The sequence below is a fragment of the Podarcis pityusensis genome (genome assembly GCF_964106645.2).
Source record: "Podarcis pityusensis genome assembly, chromosome: 8".
Taxonomy (NCBI): Eukaryota; Metazoa; Chordata; class Lepidosauria; order Squamata; family Lacertidae; genus Podarcis; species Podarcis pityusensis.
In genome coordinates, this window is record NC_138033.1 from 60,567,815 (window position 1) to 60,582,779 (window position 14,965).

Consider the following 14,965-nt stretch of genomic DNA (forward strand, 5'->3'; position numbering starts at 1 on the left):
CTCTACCTCTCCTTTAAATCAGAACCAGTGAAGGCGGTGAAGGTCCTGTGTGAGTGTCTGGAGGCTGTTGGAGGATGGATGGCGGCTAACAGATTGAGGTTGAATCCTGACAAGACAGAAGTACTGTTTTTGGGGGACAGGGGGCAGGTGGGTGTGGGGGACTCCCTGGTCCTGAATGGGGTAACTGTGCCCCTGAAGGACCAGGTGTGCAGCCTGGGAGTCATTTTGGACTCACAGCTGTCCATGGAGGCACAGGTTAATTCTATGTCCAGGGCAGCTGTCTACCAGCTCCACCTGGTACGCAGGCTAAGACCCTACCTGCCCGCGGACTGTCTTGCCAGAGTGGTGCATGCTCTAGTTATCTCCTGCTTGGACTACTGCAACACGCTCTACGTGGGGCTACCTTTGAAGGTGGCCCGGAAACTGCAATTAATCCAAAATGCGGCAGCTAGACTGGTGACTGGGAGTGGCCGCCGGGACCACATAACACCGGTTCTGAGAGATCTGCATTGGCTCCCAGTACGTTTCCGAGCACAATTCAAAGTGTTGGTGCTGACCTTTAAAGCCCTAAATGGCCTCGGTCCTGTATACCTGAAGGAGTGTCTCCACCCCCATCGTTCAGCCCGGACACTGAGATCCAGCGCCGAGGGTCTTCTGGCGGTTCCTTCATTGCGAGAAGTAAGGTTACAGGGAACCAGGCAGAGGGCCTTCTCGGTAGTGGCGCCTGCCCTGTGGAACGCCCTCCCAGCAGATGTCAAAGCAATAAACAACTATTTTACTTTTAAAAGACAACTGAAGGCGGCCCTCTTTAGGGAAGTTTTTAATGTCTGATACTGTACTGTTTTTAATATTCAGTTGGATGCCGCCCAGAGTGGCTGGGGAAACCCAGCCAGATGGGCGGGGTATAAATAATAAATTATTATTATTATTATTATTATTATTATTATTATTATTATTGCCTGATGGGAAACTCCTGGGAATGGGGATGACAGTCACACACACTAGGACTGTGTACACACACCCAAACTGATCTGGGACCCAATCTGGCAGTTCAGATTGGCTTTGATTCAACCCAGGATGGCTCATACATGGCCCTACCAGATCCAGGCCCTAACTCAATTTGGGGGCCAGTCCTAATATGTAATTATTTATACATGAAGTCAGGAGCAGGGAGGTGGAAGGACATGCTGCATTTAGTCCTGCTGGGCCCTGGCCAAGCTTATCCTGCAAAAGTTCAGGGGTTAATTCAGGGCTATCTCAAGTTGATCTGGCAGAAGGCTGGGCCATTCTGAATCAGGGCAATTTTGTTTTAGATACAGGGTTTGGGCAGACCAGCTGGACAGCCCCGCCACACATGCCTCCCAGTCGCTAGTTGTCTATGGATGTAGGACCTTCAATAGCAACAGCTCAGACTGTATAAGAAGAATGTCATTACTGGATGATCCCCATGTAAACAAACAAGTGAACAAACTTGCAAGGAGGCCATTCATATTTCAAACATTGGAAGATCCAGGCCAGAGAAAAGAAAGTACTTCCTATGGTTAAACTATGGAACTCACTCCCGCAGGCGGTCAGGACGGCTACCAAACTGTTGTTGTTATTTAGTTGTGTCTGACTCTTCATGACCCCATGGACCAGAGCATGCCAGGCACTCCTGTCTTCCACTGCCTCCTGCAGTTTGGTCAAACTCATGTTGGTAGCTTCAATAACACTGTCCAACCATCTCGTCCTCTGTCGTCCCCTTCTCCTTGTGCCCTCCATCTTTCCCAACATCAGGGTCTTTTCCAGGGAGTCTTCTCATGAGGTGGCCAAAGTACTGGAGCCTCAGCTTCAGGATCTGTCCATCCAGTGAGCACTCAGGGCTGATTTCCTTATGAATGGATAGGTTTGATCTTCCTGAAGTCAGTGGGACTCTCAAGAGTCTCCTCCAGCACCATAATTCAAAAGCATCAATTCTTCAGCGATTAGCCTTCTTTATGGTCCAGGTCTCACTTCCATACATCACTACTGGGAAAACCATAGCTTTAACTATACAGACCTTTGTCGACAAGGTGATGTCTCTGCTTTTTAAGATGCTGTCTAGGTTTGTCATCGCTTTTCTCCCAAGAAGCAGGTGTCTTTTTATTTCGGGGCTGCTGTCACCATCTGCAATGATCATGGAGCCCAAGAAAGTAAAACCTCCCACTGCCTCATTTCTTCCCCTTCTATTTGCCAGGAGGTGATGGGACCAGTGGCCATGATCTTAGTTTTTTTTATGTTGAGCTTCAGACAATATTTTGTGCTCTCCTCTTTCACCCTCATTAAGAGGTTCTTTAATTCTTCCTCACTTTCTGCCATCAAAGTTGTGTCTTCTGCATATCTGATCTGAGGTTGTTGATATTTCTTCCGGCAATCTTATTTCCAGCTTGGGATTCATCCACCTTACTTTTACCTTTATCTGTTTAGAAGCCACAGTGTGATTAGGAACCCTGCATTAACAAGATTGTCAAAGGATAGTTCAGATCTTCCCACTTTAAAAGACAATTAGACAAATTCATGGAGGAGGAGACTATCAGTGGTTGCTAGCCATGAGGGCTCTGCTTTGCCTCCACTGTTGGAGGCAGCAATGCTTCGGAATAGCCATTGCTAGGAATCACAAGTGGGGAGCCCTGTTTAGGGAAGCTTTTAATATTTGATGCATTACTGTATTTTAATATTTTGTTGGAAGCCACCCAGAGTGGCTGGGGAAGCCCAGCCAGATGGGCGGGGTATAAATAATAAATTATTATTATTGTACTCAGGTCCTGCTTGCAGGCTTGTCAGAAGCATGTGGCTGGATACTATGAGAGCAGGATGCTGGATGGGATAGGCCATTGGCCTGATCCAGAAGGCTCTTCTTATATTCTTAATGTAGAAGGGCCTGCAGAAATGTTCTCCCACTGTCTGAACATGCCACCTACAGTCACAAGTGGTGAAGCCTATCCCCACCTTGGGACTCTACAGCCCCCTTTTAAAGTAGCTTTTTAAAGGTTAACTTCAAAAAGTAATGCAATGGTATATTCCCTTCACCCCATAGGAAAGCTGCTTCTGAATTTCCAATCAATGCTCTTCATTGGAATAGCTATTTGATACCAGAGTGACAGTATGATAAATAAAACACTCGGGTGGAAACAGTGAGGTGCGGTGAGAGCGACAGACACAGATCAATGGCTGCCCTGCTATGGCTTCAACCTGGCTTCATTGTTATTAATCCTTTAATTTAATCTCCACTTTCAAAATAAATGGCAGCACATTACTGATGTCTTTCGGATTTGATTTCTTAGCCTTTAAAACACTGAATCAGAAATCCTACCCAAGAGTGATAGATTTTTACACTAGCAAAATGAACACATCGAAATGGATTGCTGGGCGTTTCATCCTCCATTAAGCTGAAGCCGCTTAAAAAAAGAGCAGCTGAAAAGTTTTGGGATTCATGTCAGTCCACTCTCTCCTTCTGCCTGTGGCAGGCGGTGGAAGGGAACGCAGAGGAACATGGCTCCAGAACTTTCCTTCAGGGTAGGAGCAATGATGTCATCTGTCTGAGCACCAGGGCAGTTGATGGCCTCTCCTTTCTCTGGCAACTGAATGAAGTGATAATGAGGCTTTCAAGTTTTTTTCTATCGTTTGTGGAGGAAATCAGAAAATGAAGCTACCAGCTGATCCCTCCTCCTTTCAATTTATATACAGCTTAATTGCAATTGCCTCTAAGGGGTATACGTACAAGAAACACAAGAACAAGAAAGGTAAAGATGGGTTAAAACTGTAAAATCAAACTAAAAATTCAGACTTCTGGAATAAAAAGTTTTCAGTAGGCACTGGAAAGTCAACACAGATGGAAGCTGCCTGGCCTTAGCAGGAAGGGAGTTCCATATAACTGAGCCCAAAATGCTGAATGCACAGCTCCTGATGGATTGCATCTGAGCCACAGGAGACTTTTACATAATAGGCTAGTTTCAACACATGCTCACACAGGCCTCTCTGTCCTCCATCCATGCAAACAAGATGCAATATTAGAGTTTGAAGACATATTCCAGGTAGGCAAAAATGTTCAGTGTGAAGGAGGGCCAGGTTTTCTCGTAAGCTGCTTTGAGGTTGTTTTTATGATCAAGTGGTACATAAATTTCACAAAATGAATGAATGGATGGTGTGGCCCCTGTCTGTAGTTCTGAGGACTAGACAGAGAGGCCTTGAGGGCTGCATTTGGACCTCTGGCCCAACCCCTGTTGCAAACGCAACATGTGGGATCCTCAAGGCACCATGTCACACGTTGATGGAGCTGTGTTTGAAATGTTGCTAGCTTTCATTTTCCTAGTGTCATCTTTAACCAAAGGAACAAGCACCTTCTTGGTTGTTGCTTAAAAAAATAAAAAAGCAGTAGAGGAAAGGCTATTGCTGAAGACATGAATTCAGCAGATGAAGGACACCTTTAGCCAGAGGGGCAATTAAATTTTAGACTCTGGACTTAATCGCTTTATCCCCATTACTCTATTGAGATGACCTTGTGGATGACTTCATAATGTGGTGATCTGGGAGCCTTGCTGCATTTCAGGGTCTCATTAGGAACATAGGATGTCGCATTATACAGAGCTAGTCTACTGGTCCATCTAGTTCAGTATTGTCTACACTGACTGGCAGCAGCTCTCCAGACTTTCAGACAGGGATTCTTTCCCAATCGCACCTGGAGATACAAAAGATTGAACCTGGGACCTTTTACATGCAAAGCAGATGTTCTACTAGTGGCTCCCTGGGCTTCTGTCCCAAAACTTGTCCTGAAACTGTCACTGCCTTCACCAATGTGTGAAACACTGGGCAGTGACCCTTACTGTGAGTTTGTGGAATGTTTTCCTTTGTGTAATGGAGGGAATTCACCACCACCACCCCATAAGAGGAAACACATCCCCATGGCCACTGCCAATTCACCTTGCATTTATCCAAACCATTCTTTGCCCCATCCTTTCCATTTTGGAGGATGCCCTTCAAATGCAATATCACAGTTCCAATTTGTCTGACAACCTGAGTTGCGGGGGGGAGGACTTTGTTTCTTAAGAAGAACCACAAACCTTGGAAATAAAATAAAAGTGGGACAGGAGCTCACAACGAGACGCGAGCTGGGTGATGCCGAATGTCTCTTTTACCACCTGCTATCATCTCTTGCAACTTTACACCCCTATAATAACTAGGACTTGGATACCCAGGAAGGCCTTAACACCTGCAGTTAACATTCACTTTGATGGGGAAGGCAGAGGCCAGGAAATAAGCTTGGAACTGTGTATCCAGGTGGAAGAAATGTATGTTGACAATCCCAGCCTTCCAGCCACCCTCACCTTCTTTTGTGCTTTCCTCCCTGTCCTCCTGGCTCCTCCCACCCATGGCTTTATTTTGAGTCGCTAATGAGGGCGTAATCCATTCTACCTTCCTCGACAGATCTCCATTTTGGGCCCGATGACCCTGATCCTTCTCCCACTCTGTCTTCCTACCTCCTTCCAATTGTTTCATCAGCTGCCTGACTTGTCAGCTCACACCTGACAAGTGACAAGTCTCGGGCTCCCGCTGACTAGATAATCAAAGTCTTGTCAGAGCTGTCAATACCCTGCAGATAGGAGAGGACAAAGAGAGGAAAGGTTTCTACAGAAACCACCGCCTTAAAAAAAAGAGAGCGGGTTGTGGGGGTGGGGACAGAGAGAAAGATATACCATCAATTCCTCTTAACTTGAAATCAACGGGTTGTTGCAGAATATTATTTATGCCTAAGCAAAAACAAAACCATTTTTGAAGGGGAAGGATAGCAGTGCAAACAGGGAATAATGCAAGTGATTCTCAGAGGCACGGTCCCAAGATGGGTGGGAAGTTATTTCTTTTTTCTGAATTCCTTCCAAAAGGGAGACTAAATCATGGCATGATCAACTGCGTAACTTTCCTTGAAAATCTAAGGTAGGAGTGGTCCTTTAATGTTAGGCAAAATGCCTCTCTCACACACATGCTTTATTCTGAGATTCTAGCATTTTAGCATGGTTTTGAATGGTTATCATATATCCCCTTGAGCATCCCCTCTTGCAAAACAGAAAGTGATTGATATTTTTATTTTTTAAAATAACAGCAGGGAAGTGCGGAAAGCAGAGCTACCACTGCACAGAAACGTTGATGGTAACTCTAAACCAGGCATAGGCAAACTCCGGCCCTCCAGATGCTTGCGACTACAATTCCCATCATCCCCAACCACCGGACCTGTTAGCTAGGGATGATGGGAGTTGTAGTCCCAAACATCTGGAGGACTGGCGTTTGCCTATGCCTGCTCTAAACTGAATCTGAAGACACACACACACGTTGTATACAGCCTACCAGCCCACCTGGGAGCTTAGTAAACTGTCTGTTCCAACTTCTTGATGTCTTCCTGGGACTACAAAAACAAAAAGCTCAAGGATAGGCTGAGAGTAAAGAGATCAGTCCGAAGAAGCATTTATTGGATCCTCACCAATGAATCTGACAGCCACCTTCAAATATCTAAAGAACTGTCGCCTGGAAGATGGAGCAAGCTTGATTTCTCTTGCTCCGGATGGTAGGACCTGAACCCATGGATTCAAGTTACAAGGAAGAAGTTAAACATCAGGAAGATGTTTCTGTTCAGCAGCAGAACGAACTTCCTTGGAAGGTGGTGGACTCTTCTCACTGGAAACTTTTAAGCAGAGGGAAGCTTTTTCAGCAGCCCACCCACTTCAGTGCAAAAGGAAACAGAAGGCAGAAGGCAGAGGGAATCACATTGTTTGTGAACTGAAAGCAAAAGCAGCAGGAGGGTGGGTTTGAGCACCATGCTGGGCAAAAATATCCATGCATTGCAAGAGGTTCGACTAGGTGACCCTCATGGTCCCTTCCAACGTTGCAAATTTATGATTCAAATAGAAATGGTATTTGCTGGATTGATTTCCATTCTGGACATGGGACAAATAGGAGAGAACATCGGCCCTTTCCGCTGCCATTTCCATATTTGTCTGAATTTTCCAACATCCCTAGATGTAGGTGAGTGGTAGATCACATGCTCCATGTGTAAAAGATCTCAGCCTAAGCCCTTGGCACCCTTACAGGAACACTTGGTGGGGATGATGGAGAGGACCTTCTCAGCAGCTACCCCCAAGCTTTGGAACTCCCTCCCTAGAGAAGCCAGACTGGCTCCCTCCTTGTAGTCCTTCTGCTGGAAGATGAAGACCTTTTCGTTCCAACATGCCTTTGGGAACTGGTTTTTTTTTTAAAAGGGAAGGGCTTTAATAATGCTGCACTGTTTTTATTATCTGTATTTTAATAGGTTGTTTTTTATATTTTCTAAAATTCTCAACTCTAAAATAGAGTTTAATTCCATTTTAATGATGATCTTTGATATGTGCTTAGCTTTTTGTATTTTATCTGTGCTGTTTTGGTTGGTGTAAGCTGCCTTGAGTCCTGGTCTGGGGAAAAGGTGGGAAATAATAATAATAATAATAATAATAATAATAATAATAATAGGTTGGACTGGGAAAGACTCCTGACTAAATCCTCGGGGAGCTGCTGCCAGTCAGAGTTTGGGCCAATGGACTGCCCATGTATAAGACCCTGTGGCCAGATCACCTAGGACTGCTATAATGCATAGATTTGTATATATGAGAGTATGCTTAGGTATACAGTATGTGTGTAAGATATACGGTAACTTACACACTTTAAAACAGGCGAGTATTGGATACACATGATTTTTGTTATTTATATAGGATAGCACCCCCTTCTTAGCTATGTGTACAAATATATCTGATACAGTTTAATAACTATGCCCCAACTATGAATTAATTCAAATCTTGTACTTGCATTAAAAATGAACTCTATCTATTTTATGTTGATCATTAAGGAAGAATATTTCACACAAGAGATTTGTCATATTAAGGAGGATAAAAACCACTTAGATCAATTAAATGTATTAAACTTAATCTTGACATAGATTACCAAAAATAATTTAGATTCTACATTAAGGGAAATATTAAAAGCAGATTCTGCGAGGAGAAGGAGGCACGATCCAAATTCATATTTAAAGCATATTATGGTATAGAGAAAAGGAGTGTTAACTGACGTGTAACTCCGTTTACTCCAGAGCATAGTAAAAATAAAGGTAAAAGCCATTAAATAATTAAGAGAGGGGAAATATATTGTCCTTCTGGGGACTTCTGCGCCAGTATGACAAGAACCCAGAAGAACTTGAGCTCACATGCTCCTCTAGAACTCATGGAAGCAAGGCCCCATGAATGCAATGAACGTGTGTCAGAAGACCACAGAAAAAGTCTGTGTGTTTGGAACCGAGTATCTGAAATCCTTCTCAAAAGAGCAATTCTAAGTTCAGAAACCACAGAAATCAAGCTAATGATAATCAGGGCAATGCTTGATAAGTCCATGGATGGGATATAGGTGGGCTATATGAAAGACATAACTGGGTTAGCGATTCGCTTCATAAAAAGTACATTATTCTATTGTAAATGCATCATCCTCTGCTGTTGGGATAGGGAATCTGTCACTTCCCAGATGTTGCTGGGTACCAACTCCCATCATCCTTGACCATTGGTCCTGTTGGGTAGGGCTGATGGGAGTTGGCACCCAGCAACATCCGTCCTTTGTGCCATGATGACCAAGAAATTTGGAAGATTTAGCACAGTCCTTCCCCTGCTGGCTGAGGCTGTTGGGAATTACAGGACTGATGAGTCCAAAACATCTGGATGACAACAGGTTTCAGAAAGCTAATGTGGCACATTGCCTATATGCACCAGGTAGAAACCCTAACTCAACTTGGACCTCCTACGTTGGATCAAGAGACAGCGGGGAACTTTAAACTGACTAATGTGGGGGAGGGAGACAGTGCTCCTGAAGGTAGGAGTCTATCAATTGATGAAGATGATCATCCAAATGTCATAGACCAAATGGAGCAAACAGCACGCAGACCTAGTGGTGGGAGGAAAAAATCCTTAAATAAGAGACACGGGGGAATGATTAATGGACTTCAATGTCTGTACACTAATGCGCAAAGCATGGGAAATAAACAAGATGAGCTTGAGCTCTTGGTACAGCAAACTAAATATGACATAATAGGCATCACTGAAACCTGGTGGGATAAGTCCCATGATTGGAATGTAATAATGGGGGGATACAATCTATTTCAGAGAAACAGACCAGACAAGAAAGGAGGAGGAGTGGCGTTATATGTCAGGGATGTGTATACCTGTGAAGAGATCCAAGATTTAGAACCTCAAAGCCAAAGTGAGAGCATTTGGGTCAAAATTAAGGGAGAGAAGAATAACAGTGACCTCATTGTGGGAGTTTACTATAGATCCCCAAGCCAAACGGAGGACATAGATGATGCCTTCCTGGAACAGATGGCCAAGCATGCAAAAGGAAGGGAGATAGTAGTAATGGGGGACTTCAATTACCCGGATATTTGTTGGATGTCAAACTCAGCCAAGAGCATAAGGTCAAACAGATTCCTCACTGGCCTTGCAGACAACTTCATTGTCCAGAAAGTGGGAGAAGCAACAAGAGGAACAGCCATTTTAGATCTGGTCCTAACCAATGTTGATGACCTGGTTAGTGGGGTAGAAGTGGAAGGATCATTAGGCGCAAGTGATCACGCTCTTCTGAAGTTTGCTATACAGCAGAAAGGAGCAGCCAAGCATACTAGGACTCAATTTCTTGACTTTAAGAAAGCCAACTTCATAAAACTTAGGGAAGTGCTGGGTGAGATCCCATGGACAGTAATACTAAAAGGAAAGGGAGTTCATGATGGCTGGGAGTTTGTTAAGAGGGAGATAGTAAAAGCACAACGTCAGGCAATACCAATGAGACAGAAACACGGAAGGTGCCTAAAAAAGCCAGGGTGGCTATCTAAAGAACTTTTAACTGAGTTAAGATTAAAAAAGGATGTGTACAAAAAATGGAAAAGGGGGGAAACCACCAAAGAGGAATTCAAACAAATAGCCAGCACGTGTAGGCACAAAGTCAGAAAAGCTAAAGCACAGAATGAACTCAGGCTTGCTAGAGAGGTTAAAAGCAACAAAAAAGGCTTTTATGGGTATGTTCGTAGCAAAAGGAAGAACAAAGAAACAGTGGGGTCACTCAGAGGAGAAGATGGTGAAATGCAAACAGGGGACACAGAAAGCGCTGAACTCCTCAATGCCTTCTTTGCCTCAGTCTTCTCCGATAAAGAAAACAATGCCCGACCTGAAAAATTTGAAGCAAATGATTCAGCAAATGAAACACATCCCAGGAGCAAATGAAGCAAATGATTTCAGCAAATGAAACACATCCCATAACTAAGGAGATAGTACAAGAATACTTGGCTAGTTTAGATGTATTCAAGTCTCCAGGGCCAGATGAACTGCATTCAAGAGTATTAAAAGAACTGGCAGATGTGATCTCAGAACCACTGGCAGTCATCTTTGAGAATTCCTGGAGAACAGGCGAAGTCCCGGCAGACTGGAGGAGGGCAAATGTTGTCCCTATTTTCAAAAAGGGGAAAAGAGAGGACCCAAATAATTACCGCCCAGTCAGTCTGACATCAATACCAGGGAAGATTCTGGAGCAGATCATTAAGCAAACAGTCTGTGAGCACCTAGAAAGGAATGCTGTGATCACCAATAGTCAGCATGGATTTCTGAAAAATAAGTCATGTCAGACTAACCTGATCTCGTTTTTTGACAGAATTACAAGCCTGGTAGATGAAGGGAACGCAGTGGATGTAGCCTACCTTGATTTCAGCAAGGCATTTGACAAGGTGCCCCATGATATTCTTGTAAAGAAGTTGGTAAAATGCGGTCTTGACTATGCTACCACTCAGTGGATTTGTAACTGGCTGACTGACCGAACCCAAAGGGTGCTCATCAATGGTTCCTCTTCATAGTGGGGTGCCACAGGGTTCTGTCTTGGGCCCGGTCTTATTCAACATCTTTATCAACGACTTGGATGATGGACTCAAGGGCATCCTGATCAAATTTGCAGATGACACCAAACTGGGAGGGGTGGCTAACACCCCAGAGGACAGGATCACACTTCAAAACGACCTTGACAGATTAGAGAACTGGGCAAAAACAAACAAGATGAATTTTAACAGGGAGAAATGTAAAGTATTGCACTTGGGCAAAAAAAATGAGAGGCACAAATACAAGATGGGTGACACCTGGCTTGAGAGCAGTACATGTGAAAAGGATCTAGGAGTCTTGGTTGACCACAAACTTGACATGAGCCAACAGTGTGACGCGGCAACTAAAAAAGCCAATGCAATTCTGGGCTGCATCAATAGGAGTATAGCATCTAGATCAAGGGAAGTAATAGTGCCACTGTATTCTGCTCTGGTCAGACCTCACCTGGAGTACTGTGTCCCGTTCTGGGCACCACAGTTCAAGAAGGACACTGACAAACTGGAACGTGTCCAGAGGACGGCAACCAAAATGGTCAAAGGCCTGGAAACGATGCCTTATGAGGAACGGCCAAGGGAGCTGGGCATGTTTAGCCTGGAGAAGAGGAGGTTAAGGGGTGATATGATAGCCATGTTCAAATATATAAAAGGATGTCACATAGAGGAGGGAGAAAGGTTGTTTTCTGCTGCTCCAGAGAAGCAGACACGGAGCAATGGATCCAAACTACAAGAAAGAAGATTCCACCTAAACATTAGGAAGAACTTCCTGACAGTAAGAGCTGTTCGACAGTGGAATTTGCTGCCAAGGAGTGTGGTGGAGTCTCCTTCTTTGGAGGTCTTTAAGCAGAGGCTTGACAACCATATGTCAGGAGTGCTCTGATGGTGTTTCCTGCTTGGCAGGGGGTTGGACTCGATGGCCCTTGTGGTCTCTTCCAACTCTATGATTCTAACTCACTGATACAATCATAGTGCATGTGGGTTAAACCACAGAGCCAAGGACTTGCCGATCAGAAGGTCAGCGGTTCAAATCCCGTGACGGTGTGAGCTCTCATTGCTCTGTCCCTGCTCCTGCCAACCTAGCAGTTTGAAAGCACGTCAAAGTGCAAGTAGATAAAGAGGTACCGCTCTGGCGGGAAGGTAAACGGCATTTCCGTGCGCTGCTCTGGTTTGCCAGAAGCAGCTTAGTCATGCTGGCCACATGACCCGGAAGCTGTACGCCGGCTCCCTCGGCCAATAAAGCGAGATGAGTGTCACAACCCCAGAGTCTGCCACGACTGGACCTAATGGTCAGGGGTCCCTTTACCTTTATCTAGTTGATTTATACTTTATTGGTTGTTCTGTGAAACTTCCCCAGTTTTACTGCATAATTGTTATCTATAGGGACACTCTGGTACTATAAGGCAACCAAAGCAAGACAAACACAAACATTCACACACACACAACCACACCCTGAAACATTTGTGGAAGAAAAAGTTACAGGCTTTTAGCAGGAAGTTACAGGGCACGCATGGATTGGAAATCCTGAAATCCTGTTTGTGCAAGCAGTTTTGAAAGTGAGATTGCACTTGACAGCATTCACACGGCAGTTTATTCCGTTTTCATGACATTTCCCCAACTGTTCATTTCCACATGGTATTTGAGCTTTCATGCAACATAAAAGCCACTTTCGGAAACATAGTGGAACACAGCACAAGTTTAACCCTCATTTCCGTATCATTTGCAAACAGATTTTTTTCCCAGAAGCAAATAACACAGAAGTGAGTAATAAACATGCACTATATTCCATTAGTTTTCTGGAAGTGGCTTTTACATCATAGGATAGCTCAGATGCAGTGCAGAAATTAATAGCTGGGGAAACATCATGAAAATGGAATAAACTGCCATGTGAATGCATCCTATAACTGCCCCAATTCCATTGCAATCATGAATCATCATGAATGCACAATCAAAGAGATATAGAGAGAGACAGTGTGTGGTTAGAGTATTGGACCATGACATGGAAGCAACCAGGGTTCAACCCCATACTCAGCCACAATGGTGGGAGCTTCAGCCAGGCCCTGGCTTTCAATGCAACCTACCTCATGAAGTTGTTGTGGGGATTAAATGAGGAGCAGGAGACCCATGTATGCCAGGTTGAGCTCCCTGGGCAAAGAGGTTGGATCTAAATGCAATGCAATGCAATAATAAATAAATACAGTGGTACTTTGGTTCTCAAACTTAATCCATTCCAGAAGTCCGTTCCAAAACCAAGGCACACTTTCCCATAGAAAGTAATGCAAAATGGATTAATCTGTTCCAGACTTTTAAAAACAACCCCTAAAACATAAATTTAATATGAATTTTACTATCTAACGAAACCACTGAGCCATAAAATGAAAACAATAAGCAATGTACTGCAATTACACAATCAATCAGTAGCTGAACTGGGTTCCACACAGTCACAAAAACAAACAAAAAGAGCCACAGAAACAAAAATGCAAAGTAAATAGTAAAAACAGACAGACCTCAGCGTAACACACTCAAAACAGAAGTTTGGCACTCAAATCGGAAGAGTAACACTCAAAATGGAAGTGTGGCACTCAAAACAGAAGTGTGGCACTCGCAATGAAGCATGTTTGGCTTCCGAAAAAAGTTCACAAACTGGAACACTTACTTTCAGGCTTGCAGTGTTTGGGTTCCAACTTGTTTGAGTACCAAGGCGTTTGAGAACCAAGGTTCCACTGTAGGGCCCTATTGTAACTGGGTTTTGTATGAAGTTAGTAGCCACATCTATATTTTCTAGGTCTGTCTTCTCATTTATCTAAGACGGTGATTCTGTTTCTAGAACAACTACTTTTGTATTCTACAGCAACAAGATAATCCCACCCCCCACTGTTGGATATGCCTAATTTATTACATATGGGGATCTGGCCTATAATTTTATTTTGTTACCATTGTGCAGAGCCTTCATTTTGGTTTAAAGACATTAAGTCATTTCCCTCCTCCTTTTGTACATTTGCCATAGCTTTCAGCCGCTACACACTTTTCATGTGCTTTGCATATGAAAGCTGGAGATGGTGATGGAATGCTGGGATATATTTATTTGTTTTTAAAAGCGGGGGTTTTTTTAATTAGGAACATACAGGCGAATTCAAATAACACTGTACATCACTCGTCACCTGTATCCTTCATTTTATTGCTCCTAATGATTTTTTAATACGTGTGCAGCTTTCGTGGGGGTGGGAGGGAGAAATATAGAGAGCAGTCCCAAGGCTTTTCATTTGAAAAGGGGACTTTTAGAGGGTACACAGATTACATCAATGCAGCTTAATGCTGACATACAGCCGCACTGAAAGAGACCTCCAGAAAGATTCCCAGCATTTCAGGGAGTGCTGCTGGTAAATCAGGAGGTGACAGTCTCGGGATCAATACTGAACTATTGTCCCAATATTGTGTTAGGAGTTGACTCAACTATGTTACTGGAGACGCCAGCCTGGGATACCTGCACGCTATAAATTTCAAGTCAATTTTATCTGGGGCTTAACTCATCTCGCAGCGCAAAAGTAAGAAGATGTAAACCATGCAGCCTGGCCTAAATTCCAGACTGGATAATTACAACCCATATCAAAAGTTCCCCCTATCCTATAACTTTCAACATGTCACCAAAAAAATAGCCCAAGGCATGCAACCCGCAGAGTTGATGGATTTCATGGGGCAGAAAATCAGTAAACATAGTTGCTGATGGAGAGATTTGTCGTTCCTATAGGATGGCTGCTGATGGGTAAAGCAATAGCTATGGTGGCTTTCATTCTTTCATTCATTCCTGGCTCTTGTGCCTTCAACAAACTGCTCAAGGCTGGAGTGCAGGGGCTCCAACTTGCCCCCACCCCATGGCCAGGGGCTGTGGCACATGGAGGGTGCCTGGTGGCAGGGGATGTGGCCCCCTCAGTGTTGGGGTGGTTGGTCCCCCTGCTTTAAAATATTGAGGGGGCTGAAGCCCCTTGAGCCCCATTTACCCAGCACCGCTGCTGGAGTGGGTCACCTTTTTTGCAGCCC